A 7,831-nucleotide genomic window follows, 5' to 3' on the forward strand; every position below is an offset into this window, starting at 1 on the left:
AGGCAATCAGTGGGGGCATTTAGGGGTGATCAGTCAGGCAGGTGAAAAATTAGGAGCCAGCAGTCCCAAATTGTGAGAGGGATGTCCAACTGATGGTTGAGGCCTGATCTTACAGGGTTCTCAGATTGCATAGGGTGCAGGCTGGGCTGAGGGAACATTCTCTTCTTCCCCCCGTGCATGAATTTCACACTCCAGGCCTCTAGTCCTAATATATAAAAACCCTGGGTGTAAGGACCAGTAATGACGGGAGGCTGACCAACCAGAAATCAGCGTTGGCACCATCCCTAAGCAAGTGGTAAGGGGCAATCAGGCAGGCAGGCAGAGGAGTCAGGGGTGATGAGGTAGGCAGGCAAGTGGTTAGGGGAGATCAGGTAGGCAGACAGCCCCTCGCAGGGCTAGCCCCACCTTTAAGCAAGTGGTTAGGGGCAATTAGGCAGACAGGCAGAGAGGTTAGGGATGATTAGATAGGTAGACCAGTAATTAGAGGTGATCAGATAGGCAAGCAGAATGATTAGGGGTGATCAGGAAGGCAGAAAAGCAGTTATGGGTTATCAGGTAGGCAGGCCAGCAGTTAGCGATGATCAGGTAGAAAGACAGCCCCTTGCCGGGCTGGCCCCACCATCAAGCAAGTGGTTAGGGCCAATCAGGCAGGCAGGCAGAGGGGTTAGGGGTGATCAGATAGGCAGACCAGCAGTTATAGGAGATGAGGTAGGCAGATGGCCCCTCGCAGGGCTGGCCCTGCACCCCAGCAAAGAAAGAGGGAGGCCCAGGCCAGCCAAGCCATTGCACCCCAGCCTGTCACCTGCAAAGGGAGGCCACTGGTGGCAGGGGGGAAGCACTTCACAGATGGCAAGAAGTGGCAGATGTGGGGGTGGGGCCATCTGTCTGCAGCCTGGGGAAGGAAAGCCTCAATCGGCTCTGACCTCAGACCATGCCTAGGGACCCTACCCAAGGGGTCCCAGATTGTGAGAGGGTACAAGCTGGCTGAGGGACCCCCGCACTCCCAACAAGTGCACAAAATTTTGTGCACCGGGCCTCTAGGCTATCTATCCTATCTAGTAAAAGAGTAATATGCAAATTGAACATCACGCCAACACATAAGATGTCCACCCCCATGTGGTCAAAGGAAAGCAGGGGAGGGCAGTTAGGGGGGACCAGGCCAGCAAGGGAGGACAGTTGGGAGGGAACAGGCCTGCAAGGGAGGACCCAAGTTGTGGGGGGACCCAGGCCTGTATGGCAGGGTAGTTGGGGGAGACCAGGCCTGCAGGGGAGGGCAGTTGTGGATGATCAGGCCAGTAGGGGAGGGCAGTTAGGGGTGACTGGGCCAGCAGAGGAGGGCAGTTGGGGAAGAACAGGCCATCAGGGGAGGGCAGTTGTAGGCTACTAAGCCAGCCAGCAGGGGAGGGCAGTTGGGGGGAACCAGGCCCACAGGAGAGAACAGTTGGAGGTGATCAGGTCAGCACAGGAGGGCAGTTAGGGGTGGACCAGACCTGCAGGGAAAGACAGTTGGGGGAAACCAAGCCTGCAGGGGAGGGCATTTGGGAAGGACAAGACCTGCAGGGAGGACGATTAGGGGTGACCAGGCCTATAGGGGAGGGCAGTTAGGGGTGACCAGGCTGGCAGGAGAGGGCAGTTAGGGGCAATCAGACCAGCAGGGGAGTGTTTAGGGGGTGATCAATCTGGCAGGCAGAAGCTGTTAGGGACAATCAGGCAGGCAGGCAGGCGAGCCAATAGTCCTGGATTGTGAGATGGATGTCTGACTGCCCATGTATGTCTGATCCCACCAGAATCGAACCTACATGGGCAGTCAGACATCCCTCAAGGGGTCCCAAATTGGAGAGGGTGCAGGTTGAGGGACACACACCCTGGTGCACGAATTTTGTGTACCAGGACTCTGGTACTGTATAAAGTGTAAGAAACCATTGCAACTGAACGGACGACTAAACAGGCTGTGTGGAGCAACTAGGCCAGTGGGGGTTAGTGAGGGGCACCCAAACAACCAAGCAGCAGGCTACGTGGGGTCACCAGGCAGGCAGGGGGGTTAGTGAGGGATGACAAAATGACTGAACAGTAGGCTGCGTGGGGCGACCAGACTGGCAGGGGCCGAAGTAAAGGGCAACCAGGCCAGCGGGGAGGAAGTTGGGTGTTACCAGGCTAGCAAGGGGGGGGGAGCAGTTAGAGGCGACCAACCAGTCAGGCAGGTTAGCAGTTAGGAGCCAGTGGTCCCGGATTGTGAGAGGGATGTCCTACTGCCCGATCCTGGGGATAGGGCCTAAACCAAAAGTTGGACAGCTTCTGCGGGTCCCGGATTGGAGAGGGTGCAGGCGGGGCTGAGGGGACCCCTCATGCATGAATTTCCTGCACCAGGCCATATATATGTGTCACCGTCAGAGTCCAACCAGGAAACTGGGAGTTCTATCATCACTAACTCACTATGATATGTGCTGACCACCAGAGGGCGGTGTGAAATGAAGGAAGCTGGAAAGCAGGGAAGAGAGGCCCCATCTGGCAGCCAGAAGGCTCCAATTGCCCTTGATCACTAGCCAGGCCTAGGGACCCTACCTGGGCATGAAATTCTTGCACCAAGCCTCTAGTATAGTCAATAATATTGTAATTACTATGTATGGTGCCAGGTGGGTACTGAAAATATCATGGGGAACACTTTGAACAATATGATTGTCTAATCATTATTCAGTAAACACCTGAAACCAATAAAATATAATACTAAAAGTAAACTGTAATTGTAAAATTGAAAAATAAATTAAATTTAAAATATTTTTTAAAAACCCATAACTTCCCTATGAAAATTAAATGGAACAGAAAGTTAACTATTTAGCACTAGCAGATAAAATTGGGCCATTCAAAAACAAAACAAAAACAAAAAAAAACTGTACATTGTTGATTTCTCTCATATAATTAGAACATAACAACATTGAGATAGAGATCCATAACTCTGATATTGTAAATTATATGCAGCATAGTGATTAGAACATAGAAATTTACTATGCAATCATGATGTTAATGCATTAAAGCTTACATTTTTAGACCCTCTTCTTTTACCTCACCCGCTTTATATCCAAATTCTGTGTCTTACAGCAAGAATTAGCATCTCACAAACTGTACAAAAAATAAGTTTGGCCATTTCCTGTCCAATCCTGGGCACATGATGGATTATGGTCCATAATGGTTCACTATCTAGAGAAAGACTTTCAGAAATTGTTTTAAAATGTAAATGAAATCAAACCTGGTCAAAAGTTGCTCCTATTTCCCCATTGCAAAGGAGTCTACTTGTTCCTTTCAAGGACATCACTCAAAAGCCCCATTGATCACTTGGAATCCCTCAAGTTTTAGACCCAGAAGACCCCTTTCTTCAACTCAGACACGTGGGATATCAAAGTATATACTCTAATCCTACAGGTCATATTCAAGAAATTCTAGCCCTAGCCAGTTTGGCTCAATGGATAGAGCGTCAGCCTGTGGACTAAATGGTCCCATGTTCAGTTCCTGTTCAGAGCATATGCCTTGGTTGTGGGATTGATCCCTAGTAGGGTATGTGAAGGAGGCAGCCAATCAATGATTCTTATCATTGATGTGTATAACTCTCTCTCCCTCTCCCTTCCTCTCTGATAACAATAAAAACATACTAAAAAAAAAAAAAAAAAAAAAAAAGAGGTTCCAAACCAGTCAGTCCTGTCTGAACTTTAGAGAGCTTGTTTGAGGACAGAAACAAACTAATAAGCAAACTGATCTTACAAAGCAAATAGAAATATTTTGAAATTGCTGCTTCTAGTAGATTCTATGGATCCATAGAATAAAATGGTCTTAAGAATTAAACAAATAAAACAGAAAATAACAAAATAACAATCACACAAACTCATAGACACAGACAGCAGTATGGTGGTTACCAGAGAGGAATGGGGGTCAGGACAGGATGAAAACGGTCACGGGGGTAAAATAAGAGATTAGACCATTGGGTGGTGAGCACACACAGATGATATGTTATCTAACTGTACATCTGAAACATATAATGTTATTAACCAGTGTCACCCAAATAAATCTAATTTTAAAAATGGTTTAACATTGTACCAGCAAATGTACTTCCTTTGCAAATTCATGAATTTAAATTGCAACACAAGACTAGCTTTTATGTGGCCTTGCCTGCATTTGTACTTTTACAAAAAGCAATCTTTAAGAAAATTTTCCAGAAATGAGCATCACCAGTAATGAACTTTTCCAAATGAGGGCTCTATATTTAAGAAATTGGGACTGACAATGTTGCAAGCAAGCTGATTAAAAAAGACAATCATAGCCCTGGCTGAATGACTCGGTTGGAGCATCATCCCATATACCAAATGGTTGTGGTTTTGATTCCAAGTCAGGGCACATACCTAGGGGGCAGATTCAATCCCTGGTTGGGGCACATACTGGAGACAACTGATCAAAGTTTCTCTTTCATATCTCTCTCTCTCTCTCTCTCTCTCTCTCTCTCTCTCTCTCTCTCTCCCCATTCCTTTCTCTAAACATATCCTCAGGTGAGGATTTATTTTTTTAATTTATTTTATTGATTATGGTCTCACATAATTGTCCTTATCCCCCCTCCCTACATATGCTCCCACCCCCCTGTTGTCCATGGCCACTGGCTAGGCCCATATGCACGCACACAGTCCTTTGATTGATCTCTTCCCCTTATCCCCACCCTCCCCTACTTTCCCTCTGAGGTTTGAGAGTCTGATCGCTGCTTCTGTTTCTCTGGGTCTGTTTTTGTTCATCAGTTTATGTTGTTCATTATTTCCCCTAGATGTGTGAGATCATGTGATCCAAGAAATACCCTTGTAAGAACCTAAACTGTTACAAGCCATAATGGTTATGCTGAGAGGCAAATGAATCAGTCTGTAGTGAGTTCCTTTCTGCGTCAATAGTTCTTTTGAGTCCCAATTTCAATGTCAAATAGTTTTTTATGTGTACATGTCAGCCATGATATTTCAGATCTGGTTGGTGGAAAAATGTTGGTAATGCAGGTCTGACCATCTCTGGTTTGGTCCTGGGCATCCTTCAGCAACACGCAACTGCTCTCTGCTGGTAGGCTGAGGCGTCCTCGGCATTTCCATCTCTGAATTGTGTCTCTTCTGTCTTCATGACTGGAGCATTTCTGTCTATTCCTCTCTGTTACAGGATTCCAGATGGTCTCAAAGTTGTTTTCTGAAAATATACAAACATATTCTCGACCAAAAGTTAAAAAGGGATATTTTCTTTAAATTTTATTTGGGATTCTTTTTCATTTTTTTTCCCAAATAATTTTCCCCTGGCTTGTTTTGACACCATGTGTGTATTTTTATGGGTATCTTGCTGTTAGCGTTTCGAATAAAGGTTAATTTTCTAAAGTACAAATTTTTTAGATGTAAATTATTCTCAGGACATTTTTCCTTACATGATATTCTTCCACTGTCACCCCCTTTTTTTACATGATATTATTCTACAAGGTCACTATAATTTACCCCAGATTTGGGTTATCCCCATTACCTATAATAGTACCTCGCACCATGGGGTATCAATAAAAAATCATTTAATATATATATATTTGTTTATTTGGTGGTGGTGGTGGTGGTGGTGCTTGGAGACAAAGGTAACACAGCTCTAGATATTTTAGAATTACAATAGCATATTGTATAGTTATCCCAAACAAACATACAAACCAATCCTTTGAATGTCTGGCAGCAATTTAAACACCACATGAAAGGACTTTATCCCTCCTACTATGCAGAGGGCCCCCTGGGAAGGCACCTGAGCATTCTATATTGGCCCATCTTGCCCTTTTGACCAAAAACGAACCTCTTCTCATGGTCCAGGTGCCCACAACCATTGCCTGACCTTTCAGTTCATGCCGAAGCTGAAGCACCATGGTGGCTGGTACCATGGATCTCTCACCCGCACAATGTGGGGAGCTGGGCCCTCTCTGGAGAAGAAACATGGGTTCCCAAAAATATGAGATCAACGCCCGGGCCTCACCAGCAGGTTAGGGGTTCCCAAGGCACATGCTGGGTGTGGAGCCCATGAGGGCATAGGCTACCAAGGAGACAAAACTAAACCTCACATCACCCTGCTTGGCCCTGGAGGATGGCTGGTTAGCCAGAGACGGGTAAGATTCCTCAAGGAAGGAACAACCTAAGACTGGCACAGTAGCAGAGGGGCCATCAGGAGAGAACTTGGGGGTCAACAGAGGTGGGACACAGACCCTTACTACAACCCCCCCTGAAACATGGCAGGCACCTGAACCTTCTCCCATTCTGAGGGAGGTCTCCTGCCCTCATGGCTGCTTCGCTTCCCATGCACAGCTCAAATTGGGACCCAGGTAACAGACAGAAACTTGGCTGACAGCAGCTGGCCTCTCACTGCAACAAGATTTGTTTGAGAGGTCTTATACCTATGGTGTGGGCAAGTGGGTTTTTTAATATCCAAGTCCAGCCTAGTAGCAGGAATGCTCAAGCCCATCTCAAAAAGGGAAATAATCAATTCCACTAATACACACATGGTAAATAAGATTGTTGCTAGAGTGTTGAGTTTGACAGATGAATAGTAGCCAATTTCTCAGAGGAAATTAATGTGGCTAATGGAAATAAATGAATATTCTAGAAAAAACTGATTGTACTATACAAAAAGCTGTTCCTAAAGTGTTAACAAAAATTCTTATTGGCAGAGCGTCCAATTGTATAATTGCACAACATATTATGAACCTAAAGCAGTCATAGTGTAGCGCAAATAATTAAAATATAAAAGCTATCAAGACTACATTATAAAATTACCAAAAGTCTCAGGTGAGGATTTAAATAAAAGATTATTATAGAACATGGCAAAGTACAATAAAGGTTTTATTCTTTTAAGTGTTTATTTCAGATGTGTGTAAGTATAGGTAGATGTACAAACATTTATATTTGACAGAATGAAAACTGTAATATACTGACATCCTTAGTAAAAACAAGTTTGGAAAACACTGCGGTAGAAGGTTAGGTGAGGATTTGGGGTACAAGATGATCTTTCCCAACAGCACTGTAGCCAACAAATATATTGGTCTTTTTTGGCATATTTATTAGGAACAGACTGGAGTCAAAGAGAACATAGCTTGAGTTCCAACTGTCCCATTCAGGTATGTAATTATAAGGAAGTTGCTTAAACTCTCTTAGCCTTTGCTTCCTTATCTATAAATTAAATATTTTTGAATTAAATAGATGTGTGTAAAATGCTTAGCATAAAATATTTATCTATAAATTAAAACTTATACTATTTTTATAATTAAATGAGATGCATGTAAAATGCTTAGCATACTCTTCAGCACATAGTAAGTAATAAACAGCAGCTGCTATTATTATTTTGATCATCACTAACATATAAGGTTTACACTAGAAAATTTGCATTCTAAATTTAACAAATTATTCTAAACGTTAGCACTTTAAAACAAACGTTTATCATCACAAGCAGTTCCTGACAATCAGGAATGTGGGATTAGTTTAAGTGGGTGGTTCTGGCTCAGGATCTCCTATAAGATGGCAGTTAAGATATGACCACGGATGTAATCTCTAAAGGGGCTGAAATATCCACCAATTATATACTTATGTGACTGTAGGCAGGAGGCCTCAGTTTCTCACTTTGTGGATTACTTCATAGGCCTGCTCATGGCAAGGCTTTCCCAAGAGCATGTGATCTGAGAAAGCGACAGTCAGACAGCATGCCAAAAAATGGAAGCCATAGCCTTGTATAAATTAATATTTGAAGTAACATGACATCATTGCCATATGCTATTGGTCACAAAGTCTAACCCTGATACAATATGAGAGGA

Source organism: Pipistrellus kuhlii, unplaced genomic scaffold (assembly GCF_014108245.1).
Source record: "Pipistrellus kuhlii isolate mPipKuh1 unplaced genomic scaffold, mPipKuh1.p scaffold_m20_p_29, whole genome shotgun sequence".
In the NCBI taxonomy this organism is placed as follows: Eukaryota; Metazoa; Chordata; class Mammalia; order Chiroptera; family Vespertilionidae; genus Pipistrellus; species Pipistrellus kuhlii.